The sequence below is a fragment of the Hemiscyllium ocellatum genome, chromosome 42 (assembly GCF_020745735.1).
Source record: "Hemiscyllium ocellatum isolate sHemOce1 chromosome 42, sHemOce1.pat.X.cur, whole genome shotgun sequence".
Taxonomy (NCBI): Eukaryota; Metazoa; Chordata; class Chondrichthyes; order Orectolobiformes; family Hemiscylliidae; genus Hemiscyllium; species Hemiscyllium ocellatum.
In genome coordinates this window covers 35,942,703-35,957,889 of record NC_083442.1, presented here as the reverse complement: position 1 = coordinate 35,957,889, position 15,187 = coordinate 35,942,703, and the positions used below count along the sequence as shown (strand labels likewise).

Below are 15,187 nucleotides of genomic sequence, written 5' to 3'. Positions count from 1 at the left end.
TTGTATTTGCAGATCCATTCTATTTTGTTCAAAAAGCACACAATCTGTAGGCAGACTTTTTTTTATTCCTATTTTTGAAATAGAACCAGGCTGACTCAAGGTTGGGATACAGACAAACTCTAACCTTACACCTATAATGCATTGTCTGAGCTGAGAAGTCACCTTTTTTCGATAAAACTTTGTTACCCCGGGAATGTGACTTGAAAGTACTTTTGGGATTTACATATTAATTAATTGAAACCTGCAAACCTGGTGTTTAATTTCTAACATTGTCCACCCCAGTCCAATACTGGCACCTCCGCATCCCAATTAAATGAGGCAGAAAGATAATTACAAAACATTAGAAATAAAGTGATCCTGGAAACACACCAAATGACTGGAAGAACATGGAACAAAAACAGAAGCTGCTGGAAAAACTCAGCAGCTACGGCAGCATCTGTGCAGAAAAACCAGAGAAAGGGTCACCGAATTCGAAATGTTAACTGATTTTTTTTTCCACAAATGTTACCAAATGCAACATTGGTTACAAAGTTAAAAATCACACAACACCAGGTTATGGTCCAACAGGTTTAATTGGAAGCACTAGCTTTCGGAGCGACGCTCCTTCATCAGATAGTTGCCTGATGAAGGAGCAGCGCTTCAAAAGCTAGTGTTTCCAATTAAACCTGTTGGACTATAACCTGGTATTGTGTGATGTTTAATTTTGTACACCCCAGTCCAACACCGTCATCTCCAAATTATAACACTGGTTCCAGGCTTCTTTCATTCTCTAACTGTAATACCAGAACAAACCAATAGGAGACTCTAGACAGCAATACTTGCACTTTGCTATACATCTGGACGCAGATATTATTTATTTCCCTGAAAGACCATTGAAATAGGCCAAATCAATTGAATAAAACACTCTACTGGTCTTAGTAATTTTTACAACGAGGTTTGAGTGAGACGTTTCACTGATTGCTGTAAAAAAAACCAATACTGCGCTTGAGTACCGGAATATGCAAATGATATTGCCTGCTGGGTAATAGCAGAACAAATTAAACTATTTCTTATATACGCAGAAATATATTTGAGAACGATGCAGCGAAATACTTTGTGTCAATATGTTATTTTCTACTAGATACTAGAATTTTCTAAGAAGGGGATTTCTGGTCACTCTCTCCGAAAGGTGAATCGCTCGGAGTGCAGAACGGAGAACGCGGGGTTGAATTTTAAGACTATACTCTTAGGGATCATTTCTATAGTTTTTGACTTGAGGAATGGATTCTAAAGTGTTTGGTCTCACCAACCATGAGGAGGATATGAAGTGTATTCTTCTGAGCGTGAAGTTGGTTGAAAGAGTTGCGTTTTCGCAAGTGCTTTCAACCGTTGATGATCGTTCCCTTCTTTAGAGAAGTGGAGGAAGAATACACATTCTGAGTGGTTGGTTTTATCTTTGTATAAGTCAGACAGAAGAAGTTAATGCTGAAGGTCTACTAGTTAAGTGTTGTGAAGAATGGATTAGGCCATGTTACCTCAATGTCCATCCATTTGGATCATACCATACAATCTGTCCTTTATGAAAAGGGTTATGCAGGAAAACATCTTTGACCACAAATCTATCAGGGATTAGTCCATATGTGATCTGCTTGAAGTCCGGCGGGGAAAGGAGAATGTGGCTCCTGTCACATGGTTCCCAAACATATTGCCAAAGTCATTTTTCACAATTCTTCATTGCCATAAAGTTTGTTCCAACTTTGTTTTTATTTCAAAAATATACTTTATTAGTAAAACGTCTCTTTGTGTATGTACATTGATACAAAAACAGTACAGTTCTGTACAGCTGCATATCAAACAAACAAAACGTGGAACTTTGACTTTCTTACACATTAATATTTACATATATTTGACGCAGTAGGAGGATTCAATAACTGAATGGATCCCCATTTACAAATTCTGAACAAACATCTAGACATAACCTGGCTGATGGTGAGAAACAATCCCTGCAACAGCCTGTGCATAGACCTGTGTTACACAAAAACCAAATGTCACTATGTACTAAGGTTCTACCTGTCCATGGTGTTGTAAAGGATAGGTCTGGCCTTGTTGTTGCGAAATGCACTGAGTAGTTGGACCGTTCCGTATCACCTGTCCTTTGTGCAAAAATTAGATAACATATACCTTTGCCCACAAGTCCATCAGGACGTGGTCAGCACTTAGCGTCCTCAAAATCCTGCAAGAAACAGAGAGGTTGGATCCTGTTGAATTGTTCCCTGAGCAGACTGTTAAAGCAATTTGGCAGAATGCCTCATCGCTGGAAGATTCAAGACATTGCTTGACTGGTGGTGAGAAAGGCAATATCTGAGGTCCTTCACGTACGCCTCGACTCTTTGTGTCACTGCAAGCTGCTTTCGAAGCAGCTGTATGTTGGTAGAGACTGTCACACATCTCCCTATGTAACATGCCGTTGCAAAGGAAGTCTGGGCATAAGTCACACAACATCAAGTTATAGTCGAACACATTTATTTAAACTCTTTTGAAGCCTGATGAAGGTGCAGCGCTCTGAAAACTTCTGATTTCAAATAAACTTGTTGGGGTATAACCTTGTGAATTCTGACCCTGCACCTCCACATCAAAGGAAGTCTAGCACAGAAACAGACCCTTTAGTCCAATTCAATGCCAACCAGATATCTTAACCTAATTTAGTCCCATTTGCCAACGAATGCCAATGGTTGGTCATTCCATACACGTACCACCCTCTGTGTGAAAATGTTGCCCCTTTGGTCCATTTTTTTTTGTAGATATTTTTATTGAAATTTAACATTTTTGCAAATTTACAAAAATAAACAAAACTCTCAAATACAAACATTGATGTACAATTAAATCATATATACAATAGTCATAATTTAACAAAGAAAAGAGAAAGAAAGAAAACAAAAAAAGAAAAAAAAGAAACGAAAAAAGAAAGAAAAAAAACTCAACTTTCTACTAATCTAACCTATAACTAACCAGAGTGTATACCTAAGTCTCTTACATGCTCGGAATGTATAAACATCAAATCTAATAAAACCCGTATTCGCGCAGGATTCCTCTCCCAAGGGGCTCCGGAGCAGCCTGGTCTGAAATCTTCACTAAATAAAAGCCCTTGTTAGGATAGCCGAAATATCTGCATTTATATAATTCAAAAAGGGCTGCCATATTTTATAAAATAATTCAGTCTTTTGGTGCACCATATTTGTGAGGAAGTCAAGGGGGATATATTCCATAATTAATCTGTGCCAATTTGAAAGTCCAGGGGGGCCCTCAGCCACCCAGTTCACCAAAATATTTTTCCTTGCACAAAAAGAGAGAATAGAAAATAGTCTCTTCCCATGCATTTCCAGAGATGAGAGGTTCGAAAAGCCCAAAAGGAGAGATACAGGGTCCACCCTAATTTCCGTTCCTAAAATTTCTGTCAGGGTATTTGCCACTTTAGTCCAGTATCTGCGGATTTTCTGACAAGTCCACAGACAATGTACAAGAGTACCCACCTCTATTTTGCATTTAGGACACATTGGAGATGCTCCTGCCTTAAATTTTGCCAGTCGAGCCGGAGCTATATGGGCCCTATGAAGTATCTTTAGTTGGATAGCCTGAGTTCTGTTACAGATAGCAATTCTTCTAGCATTTTCCCAAATGTCATTCCACATATCCTCAGAGATTTCTAGCCCCAAGTCCTGCTCCCATGTTTTAAGCAGGTCATCCATGTCTCCTGAGACTCCATCATGTAGCAAATGGTATATAGTACTAACGGAGGATGCCCCTGCTGGTCATAAGACATTACGTTCTCTGTCTGATTTATAAAGACTATCTATTAATGTAGTCTTCCTCTGTATATAATCTCGAACTTGGAAGTATCGAAAGAGATCCCCATTAGGTATTCCGAATTTCAGACGCAGCTGCTCAAAGGACATCAGGATCCCATCTTTAAATAGGTCGCCTAAGCATGAGATGCCCCTGGATCTCCAGAGTTTAAAGGTGGCATCTGTAATCCCCGGTTGGAATCCCCATGCGCCTACTATTGATGCATGGGGGGGATGTTTTATGTGAGTTACCCTCATTTTGCCGCATTATATTCCAGGCCTTAATTGTGTTTAATATTATGGGATTTTTACAGTGGTCTGTAATGATTTTCCTCTTATCTGAAAATAAAAGGTTAATAAGTGGGTATTTTACTTGGGAGGCTTCGATATCCAGCCAAATTGATTGTGGATCAGATGAAACCCAATCAGCTATGTAACTTAGTAGGGAGCTTAACTGATATTTCCTAAAGTCTGGGAAGTCCAGTCCTCCCCTTGCCTGTGGAAGCTGTAGCTTCTTCAGCTTAATAAGGGGCCGTCTATGGTTCCACATAAAGGAGCCCAACCAGCCATATAATTTACGTAGGGCTAGCCTTGGCAGCATCAGCGGGAGCATTCTCATAGGATATAAGAGACGGGGCAGAACATTCATTTTAATTAATGCTATTCTCCCTAGCCAGGAAATCGGAAGGTCTCTCCATCACTGGAGGTCCTGCCTTATCCTTTCCATTAATTGTACAAAATTAGCCCTATACAGCTGATCAAATACTGGCGTGATAAAAATACCTAAATATAAGAAGCCCTCCAGGGACCAATGGAAGGGAAAAGGGGATCCGTCCATTAAATGGGGTATCATAGCCAGACCACCCATTGGCATGGCTTCCGATTTTGAAAAATTAATTTTATAGCCTGAGAATGCACTAAATGTATTAATAACTTGAATTAGACGAGGCACTGACATTAAAGGATTACTGAGGAATAAGAGAACGTCATCTGCATAGAGGGTAATTTTGTGTTTACCTGTACCAATCCTCGGGGCCGTTATATTAGGATCAGTCCGGATGGCTTCTGCTAATGGTTCGATTATCAGTGTAAACAACAATGGTGAGAGAGGACATCCTTGACGGCAGCCCCTACCCACACTGAAGCCATCCGATCTTAACCCATTAGCAATAACAGCTGCTTTGGGGTCATTATACAATGTTGAAACCCATTTGGTAAACACCTGTCCAACGCCAAACCTTTCCAATGTGTAAAATAAATATGACCATTCAACCCTATCAAATGCCTTTTCCGCATCCAATGAAATTACTACTCCTGGTATCTTTCCCTGATGACAGGCTTGGATCATATTCAAGACCCTTCTGATATTATTGGATGATCTGCGGCCCTTAATAAATCCCGTCTGGTCCTCCTTTATAATATATGGCAGTACCCTTTCTAGTCTTAGTGCTAACATTTTTGAGAGAATTTTAAAGTCTACATTTAGTAAGGATATTGGTCTGTAAGATGCACAATCTTCTGGGTTTTTTCCTTTTTTGAGGATAAGAGAAATATTTGCTTCTTTCAGCGTGGGCGGGAGACAGACCTGACTATGCGCAAAATTATACATATCCATAAGTGGGTCAACCAATATTCCTGTAAATTCTTTATAGAATTCAGCTTGAAAACCATCCGGGCCCGGTGCTTTTCCGCTCTGAAGTTGCCTAATTGCCTCAAGTATTTCTTGGACTGTTAAAGGGGTATTTAGGGCCGACACCTGTTCCGGAGTCAGGCCCGGGAAGGTCAAATTTTTAAAAAATGACTGCATCCTCCTAATCCTATCTTCACAATCCTGCGATCTATATAGTTCAGAATAAAATTCTTTAAAGGTCGCATTGATCTTTTTATGATCATGAGTCAGGGTACCTGTACTTTCCTTGATGGTCGGAATAGTTTGAGGGGCTTTCTTTTTCTTTGCAAGAAATGCTAAGTATCTACCCGGTTTGTCGCCATATTCATATAATCTTTGTTTCGCAAATAATATTTCCCTTTTAGCCGTTTGAGTAAGCGCGGTGTTTAAAGCTGTCCTAAGAGCTGTAATCCTCTGCAATTTTGTGATAGAAGGTCTATCAGCGTATGCTGTTTCGGCTACTTTTAGGCGAGCTTCGAGCAGACGCTGTTGCTCTCCCTTCATTTTCCTCTGGGTCGCTGAATAGGAGATGATCAAACCTCGTGCATAAGCTTTGATGGTCTCCCACATCATTGACGGATTGCTAGCCGTACCAGTATTAATTTCTAAAAACGTTTTAAGTTCTTGGGAGAAGTACTTTAAAAATTTGCTATCTTTTATCAGGAAGGGGTCCATACGCCAATGCCGAGCAGATGTCCCATTGTTCTTTACCTTAGTTTCCATGTATACAGCGGCATGGTCAGAGATTGCTATAGTACCTATTTTACAGGTTGCTATAGAGTTTAGAAAAATCGATGGGGCAAAAAACATATCAATTCTTGTGTGACATTTATGTGGATTAGAGTAGAAAGAAAAATCTCTACCCTGTGGATGGAGACATCTCCATACATCTACCAATCCTAATTCTTTATTCAGGTCCGCCAGTTGTCTAGATCTGGGAGATACTCCAGCGGCACTCTTGGGAATCCTGTCTATTTCCGGATCCATAATACAATTAAAGTCTCCCCCTATAATTGTATGACGGGCACCAAAGGCCATCAGTTTTGAAAAAGCTTCCGTTATGAATTTAAAGGGGTGTGCCGGGGGGCAGTACACATTTAAGATCCCATATTCCTCTCCTTTTATGAGGGCTTTAATCAAAATATATCGTCCAGATTCGTCTATTATCTGATTTAGAATTTTCAAAGGGAAGTTCTTCCGGACAAGGATAACGACTCCCCTGCTTTTTGAATTAAAAGAGGAAAAAAAGGCCTGATCAAATCCGCCCTGTCGTAATTTTAAGTGTTCTTTATCCGACAGGTGTGTCTCCTGTAGGAGAGCTATATCAACTCTCTCCTTCTTAAGATTTGATAATATTTTCTTCCTTTTAACTGGCGAATTACTCCCCCTGACATTCCAGGTGCACCACTTAACCGACTGTTCAGCCATAATCATCTGGACAGATCCGAGACCCCTCGGGAGGGGAAACCCTATCTAGAACATCCCGAGCATGGAGCATACAAGATTTACAAAAGTAAAGACTCTCTGATACACTCAAAACAATATAACAAAAAACTCTTTCTAAGTATAAAAAATATAAAACATTCCGAATTGGAGATTTTCTCCCTTGTTCCCAGGGAGCATCACTTCCTCTCCCACAGTCCATCTTACCCTCTTCCAACCAGTGCCCCACCCTTGACCCAGGTGTTCCTCAATAAAATGAGGAGAATTCAAATATAATATAAAGCTAGAGTTAACAGTGAACACCCCACCCCCATCCACATCTAAATATATTTGGGAATATTAATACCATATATAACTATAAGATTACAATCTCAACATGTAACACTTAAATATAATACCACAAAATAACAGGGGAAAGAAAAACAACCCCGCTCCTAAAAACAGAAGTAAAATAGAATAAGGTAACCACCTCTCCCCATCAACATTAACCAAACGCCCCAACATATATATATATATATATACATACACACATAGGGGGAAAGATAAGAAAAGATGAAGGAATGTAAACCAAAATAATGGGAAAGGCAGACCAGCGTCCACAATCTCTTACAGTTTATTTAAGAGAGTCCAAGAATTCCTTAGCCTTCTCCGGTGATCCGAAGTTATATATGGATCCTTCGTGGCTAAGGCGTAGCGTCGCTGGATATCGTAAGGAGTACTGGATATTTAAGTCCCTTAAACGCTTCTTCGCCTCATCGAATGCCTTCCTCTTTCGGACCAAAGCTGGGGAGAAGTCCTGGAACAGCATGATCCTGGATCCTTTGTGGGTCATAGCTTGGGGATCTTTTCCCAGATTTCTTGAGGCTTCCAGGAGCATCTGCCTCTCCCTATAGCTCTGCAGCTGGAACAGGACCGGGCGTGGGCGCTGGGTTGAGCCGGGCCCACGTACTGTGACCCGGTAGGCCCATTCTACCCTTACCTGGCCTGATCCATTATGCAAATTTAAAAGTTGTGGCAGCCAATGCTCTAAGAATGCTGTCAGCTGACCTCCCTCTTCCTGCTCGGGCAGGCCCAACAACCGAATATTTTTTCTACGACATCGATTTTCGAGGTCATCAATGTGGTTTTCTAGGTTCTGGACTCGATTCTCGAGAAAACAGATGTGGTCAGCTGTTGATTTTATCCCAGTCTCTGAGGCTGCGGCCTTCGACTCCACCTCTCTGACTCGGCACTCCAATTCCTGAATGTGTCTGCCCTGCTTCTGCAGCTCGGCTGATAGTGCTTCTCTGCTCTGCCGAGACTCATCGATAAAAGCATCAATCTTCGCCTCCCACCTGGCAAACATCTCCTCAAAGCTCATCTTCATTGGTAAATCTCCTGAAGTAGCTGAAGACACCTTTGTTGCAGCTGAAGAGGGAGAGGGTGGGGGAGGGGTCCCTGCTTTCTTAGAGCCGCCTGTTCCCTTCCCTTTACTCATTTTCCAGCTAGTATTAGACTATTTAAATGTACTAATAGGTAACTATTTAAGGTTAACAACTATTATAAATGGTTTAGTGAGTGTGGTGGGGGTGGATAGCCCACTTTTCCCAAGTTTTGGGTAGAGCACTGTGGACTCAGTCTTGCTGGGTCGCCGCCATCTTGGATCCCCCCCCTTTGGTCCATTTTAAAGTTTTCCCCTCTCACCCTAAATCTAAGCCTTCTAGTTCTAGACTCCCCCACCCCAGGGAAAAGATCTTGTCTACTTAACCTATTCATGCCCTTCATAATTTTTTAAACCTCTATAAGGTCACTCCGATGTTCCAGGGAAAACAGCCTCAGCCTATTCAGTTTCTCCCTATAGCTTAAATCCTCCAACCCTGGCAATATCCTTGTAAATCTTTTCTGAACCCTTTTGAAAGATGCAGTTGATTTTTGTTAAGGTTTGTCCCGACCAGCTCCATGACAAAGGACTCTATGCTATATGGGTTTAACCCGAGGAGACACACCAAGGCAGTGTGCCTGGAGGATCATCAACTCAGTGAAAGACCCTCTTTGGTCTGCCTGAAACGTGTTGGTCTTCTAGAGCAATCAACCAAGTTTTTTTTTATTTCAAAAATATACTTTATTCATAAAATATGCATAGAATAATTTGATACACTGTACATTTGGTAATGCCATTCATATTTCCACATTTACATACACAGCTCCGAATTATCATTATTACATACAGATCAGTGCATTTCTCACTCATATATTGAGCTGAGGTGTCAGCAGAGCCCAAATGACTGCATGGGCCCCCTGCTTTTCTTTAGACAGTCAGATGTTAAACGGTGGTCTTTCCCCACCGCGCCTTGGCGGCAGCTGCCCCAAGCTTCAGCGCGTCCCTCAACACGTAGTCCTGGACCTTGGAATGTGCCAGTCTGCAACACTCAGTCGGGGTCAACTCCTTCAGCTGGAAGATCAATAGGTTTCGGACCGCCCAGAGAACGTCCTTCACCGAGTTGATGATCGTCCAGGCGCAGTTGATGTTCGTCTCGGTGTGCGTCCCGGGGAACAGGCCGTAGAGCACGGAGTCCTGCGTCACGGCGCTGCTCGGGACGAACCTCGACAAATACCACTGCATTCCTCTCCAGACTTCCTCTGCATAGGCACATTCCAGAAGGAGGTGTGTGACAGTCTCGTCCCCCCCGCAGCTGCTTCGAGGGCAGCGTGCGGTGCGGCTGAGAGTCCGGGCGTGCATAAACGATCTCACAGGTAGAGCCCTTCTCACCACCAGCCAAGCCATGTCTTGGTGCTTGTTGGAAAGTTCTGGCGATGAGGCATTCTGCCAAATTGCTTTGACAGTCTGCTCAGGGAACCACTCAACAGGATCCGCCCTCTCCTTTTCCCGAAGGGTCTCAAGGACACTACATGCTGACCACTTCCTGATGGACTTGTGGTCAAAGGTGTTTTTCTTCAGAAATTTCTCCACGAAGGACAGGTGGTACGGAACGGTCCAACTACTCGGAGCGTTCCGCGGCAGCGAGGCCAGGCCCATCCTTCGCAACACCGGGGACAGGTAGAACCTCAGTACGTAGTGACACTTGGTGTTTGCGTACCGGGGATCCACACACAGCTTGATGCAGCCACACACAAAGGTGGCCATCAGGGTGAGGGTGGCATTGGGTGTATTTTTTCCCCCGTTGCCCAGATCTTTGTACATTGAGTCCCTTCGGACCCGGTCCATCTTTGAACTCCATATGAACTGGAAGATGGCCCGGGCGACTGCAGCGGCGCAGGTTCTGGGAATAGGCCAGACCTGTGCCACGTACAACAGCAATGACAGTGCCTCACACCTGATGACCAGGTTTTTTCCCGTGATGGAGAGCGACTGTAGCTTCCATCTGCCCAGTTTCTGCCTTACTTTACTGATACGCTCCTCCCAAGACTTGGCGCACGCCCCAGCCCCCCCGAACCAAATACCCAGCACCTTCAGGTGGTCGGTCCTGACGGTGAAGGGGATCGAGGATTGGTCGGCCCAGTTCCCGAAGAGCATGGCCTCGCTCTTGCCTCGGTTTACCTTGGCCCCCGAGGCCCGCTCGAACTGGTCACAAATGCACATGAGTCTGCGCACGGACAGCGGATCCGAGCAGAAAACGGCGATGTCATCCATGTACAGGGAGGCCTTAACCTGCAGGCTCCCGCTGCCCGGAATAGTCACCCCTCTCAGGCTCGCATCCTTCCTGATGGACTCGGCAAATGGCTCTATGCAGCACACAAACAAGGCTGGAGAGAGAGGGCAGCCCTGCCTGACTCCAGATCTGACTGGGAAGCTATCTGATTCCCACCCATTGATTGAGACTGCACTGACGATGTTGGTGTAGAGCAGTCTGATCCAATTGCAGATTCCCTCCCCAAAGCCCATTTTGGAGAGAACATCTCTCATATACCTGTGTGATATCCTGTCAAAGGCTTTCTCCTGGTCCAGGCTGATCAGGCAGGCGTCCAACCCTCTGTCCTGCACGTAGGCGATCGTATCCCTGAGGAGTGCGAGACTCTCAGCGATCTTCCTGCCTGGCACAGCACAGGTTTGGTCAGGGTGAATCACCGACCCCAGAGCAGACCTGACCCGGTTGGCAATTACCTTTGACAGGATTTTGTAATCTGCATTCAACAGTGAGATTGGTCTCCAATTTTTGAGTTCCTCCCTCTCCCCCTTCCGCTTATAGATGAGGGTGATGATGCCTTTCTTCATGGATTTGCTCATGGTACCTGCCCGAAGCATACTGACATACACCTCCAGCAGGTCCTGGCCAATCAAGTCCCACAGAGCGGAATAGAGCTCGACCGGTAAGCCATCGCTTCCGGGAGTTTTATTCTTTTCGAAGGACTCGAGGGCCTTGGTCAGCTCGTCCAGAGATAGCGGCCGGTCCAGCCTCTCGCGTGTTCTGTCGTCTAAGACCTCCGTGATAGACGACAGGAACGACTGGGAGGCCGCGCTGTCGGTCGGCTTCGCGTCATACAGACTGGCATAGAAGGATTTACTGATCCTCATGACATCAGCCTGAGAGGACGTTGTCAAGCCACCTTCTTCCTTCAGGCTGCTGAGCACAGAGCTCTCTTTGTGCACCTTCTGGAAGAAGAAACGTGAGCACGTCTCGTCCTGCTCCACCGAGCGGACCCTGGACCGGAAGATTATCTTGGAGGCCTCTGAGGCAAAGAGCGAGGCTTGCTGGCCCTTCACCTCCTTGAGGTCCTCCGTGACATCGACCCCCCAACGTCTGCAGCCAGAGCAGGTTCTGCATACTTTCCTGGAGCTGGGACAGTTTTCCCCGCCTCTCTCTCGCCTCCTGAACACCTTTGAGGATGAAGAACCTCTTGATGTTCCCTTTAACTGTTTCCCACCAGTCTGCTGGAGACTCAAAGAGGGGCATCACGGTTCTCCAACCTGCGTAGTCCCTCTTGAGCTCCTCAATGTTTCCCGGGGTCAACAGCTTAGTGTTCAGCTTCCACGTTCCCTTACCCGCCCGCTGCTCGTCCTGTAGGTGACAGTCGGCCAGCAGGAGGCAGTGGTCAGAGAAGAACACCGGCTTGACGTCGGTGGATCTGACCGAGAGCGTTCGGGACACAAACAGGTAATCTATCCTTGAGCGGATAGACCCGTCTGCCCGTGACCAGGTGTATCTACGCTGCGCTCCGTCTGCAGGGGTGCTGAAGACGTCGTGCAGCTTGGCATCTTTTACCGCGTCCATCAGGGCTCTGGACGTGGCGTCCGGTTTACTGTCCCCCCCCGCCGGATCGTCCATCTGCATCAATGATACAGTTGAAGTCTCCGGCCAGAATGACCGGCCTGGACGTAGCCAGCAACAGTGGAAGCTGCTGCAGGACGGCCAACCGTTCACTCTTACCCACTGGGGCGTACACATTGATCAGTCTCAGGGGAGCATTCCTGTACATAACGTCGGCGACGAGGAGGCGCCCGCCCACCACCTCCTTAACCTCGGAGATGGTGAAGTTGCTTCCTCGCAACAGGATACCCAGGCCGGAGGCCTAGAGCAATCAACCAAGTGTTCCATTCCCATCAATGTTGAGTTCACTGATGAAGTAACATCACAAACCTACGTAAACCAGATGATTTCACAATAACCTTATAGTCAGCATCATTCCTGATTTGTCAGCTTTAGCATTTAGTAGTAACCCGGCAAGAGTCAGCTGTTTCAGAGGAACAAAAGAGAAAATCATTTGAAACATGGACGTAGAAACCAGTTTGAAAGGAAAATGCTGGAACTGCTGGGAAGCTGCTGAACGTTTTGATTAGATAGGTTTTGTTTCAATATCCTTTTGTGATTTTTGTTGTTCCTGTCTTGTTAGAGCCAGCAATGGATGGTGTTGAAATCATTCAGTTAAAAATCACACAACACCAGGTTATAGTCCAGCAGGTATATTTGGAAGCACTAGCTTTCAGAGAAATGCTCCTTCATCAGGTAGTTCTGAAGCAAGTTCATATCACACCACAGGTGACCCCACTACACCTTACACTCTCTCACATGCACTCACACACAAGCACACATACACACACACTTACATATACACTCACACAGACCCCTTTTCATTCACATGGCCTCTCTCATACACATAGACACCCCACACCCAAGCAGATACCTTCTCACAGGCTTACACCCCATCACACACACAAACACACTCTCTCTCATGTGCACTCACACTCATATACACACACTTATCAGTCTTCTGCACACATAAGTCTATGGGGTGAATTTGTACTTGCGGAATTATATTTACAGATACATTCTGCTCTGGGGTTGGTGATTCACCCTGACCAAACCTGTGCTGTACCGGGCAGGAAGATTGCTGAGAGTCTCGCACTCCTCAGGGATACGATCGCCTACGTGCAGGACAGAGGGTTAGACACCTGCCTCATCAGCCTGGACCAGGAGAAAGCCTTTGACAGGATATCACACAGGTATATGAGAGATGTTCACTCCAAAATGGGCTTTGGGAAGGGAATCTGCAATTGGATCAGACGGATCTACACCAACATTGTCAGTGCAGTCTCTATCAATGGGTGGGAATCAGATAGTTTCCCAGTCAGATTTGGAGTCAGGCAGGGCTGCCCTCTCTCTCCTGCCTTGTTTGTGTGCTGCATAGAGCCGTTTCCTGAGTCCATCAGGAAGGATGCGAGCCTGAGAGGGGTGACTATTCCTGACAGCGGGAGCCTGCAGGTTAAGGTCTCCTTGTACATGGATGATGTTGCCGTTTTCTGCTCGGATCCGCTGTCCGTGCACAGACTCCTGTGCATATGTGACCAGTTCGAACGGGCCTCGGGGACCAAAGGTAAACCAAGGCAAGAGCGAAGCCATGCTCTTTGGGAACTGGGGCGACCAATCCTCAATCCCGTTCACCTTCAGGACCGACAACCTGAAGGTGCTGGGTATTTGGTTCGGGGGGGCTGGGGCGTGCATCGTCTTGGGAGGAGCATATCAGCAAAGTGAGGCAGAAACTGGGCAGATGGAAGCTACCGTCGCTCTCCGTCGTGGGAAAAAAAACCTGGTCATCAGGTGTGAGGCACTGTTGTTGCTATTATACGTGGCACAGGTCTGACCTATTCCCAGAACCTGTGCCGCTGCAGTCACCCGGGCCATCTTTCAATTTATATGGAGGTCAAAGATGGACTGGGTCCGAAGGGACTCGCTGTACAAAAATCTGGGCAACAGGGGAAAAAATATACCCAATGCCACCCTCACCCTGATGGCCACCTTTGTGTGTGGCTGCATCAAGCTGTGCGTGGATCCCCGGTACGCAAACACCAAGTGTCACTACGTACTGAGGTTCTACCTGTCCCCGGTGTTGCGAAGGATGGGCCTGGCCTCGCTGCCACAGAATGCTCCGAGTAGTTGGATTGTTACGTATCATCTGTCCTTCGTAGAGAAGCTTATGCAGAAAAACACCTTTGACCACAAGTCCATCAGGAAGTGGTCAGCACGTAGTGTCCTCAAGACCCTCGGAAAAGGTGCGGGCGGATCCTATCGAGCGGTTCCCTGAGCAGACTGTCAAAGCCATTTGGCAGAATGCCTCATTGCCAGAAAGCTCCAACAAGCACCAAGACATGGCTTGGGTGGTGGTGAGAAGGGCTCTGCCTGTGAGATCCTTTATGCACGCCCAGACTCTCAGCCGCACCACACGCTGCCCTCGAAGCGGCTGTGGAGGGGACAAGACTGTCACACACCTCCTTCTGGAATGTGCCTATGCAGAAGAAGTCTGGAGAGGAATGCAGTGGTGTTTGTCGAGATTAGTCCCGCGCAACCCTGTGATGCGGGACTCCATGCTCTACGGTCTGTTCTCTGGGACGCTCACCGAGACAAACATCAACTGTGCCTGGAGGATCATCAACTTGGTGAAGGACGTTCTCTGGACGGTCTGAAACCTGTTGATTTTCCAGCTGAAGGAGTTGACCCAACTGAGTGTTGTAGACTGGCACATTCCGAGGTCTAGGACTATGTGTTGAGGGACGCGCGGAAGCTTGGGGCAGCTGCCATCAAGGCGCAGTGGGGAAAGACCACTGTGTAACATCTGCCTGTCTGAGAAGAACAGGGGGCCCACGCAGTCTTTTGGGCTCTGCTGACGCCTCAGCTAAATATATAGAGATATGATTGATAGACGTACAGACCTGTATATACAAATGACAAATTCTGACCTCTATATGCAAAGAAATTGAATGTTTACGTATGTATGGCATGACCAATTGTACAGACTATCAAAATAATTTATGAATGAAGTA

The 15,187-nt window shown here is 45.7% G+C and overlaps 1 non-coding gene across 1 annotated transcript; it reads left to right on the top strand.

The window, feature by feature from the left end:
* The first annotated feature begins 1,213 nt into the window (after nucleotides 1-1,213).
* Nucleotides 1,214-1,424, top strand: LOC132834868 (small nucleolar RNA U3). The gene has a single exon (XR_009647257.1). It is a non-coding gene; the product is annotated as a small nucleolar RNA U3 (small nucleolar RNA).
* Nucleotides 1,425-15,187: the final 13,763 nt, after the last annotated feature.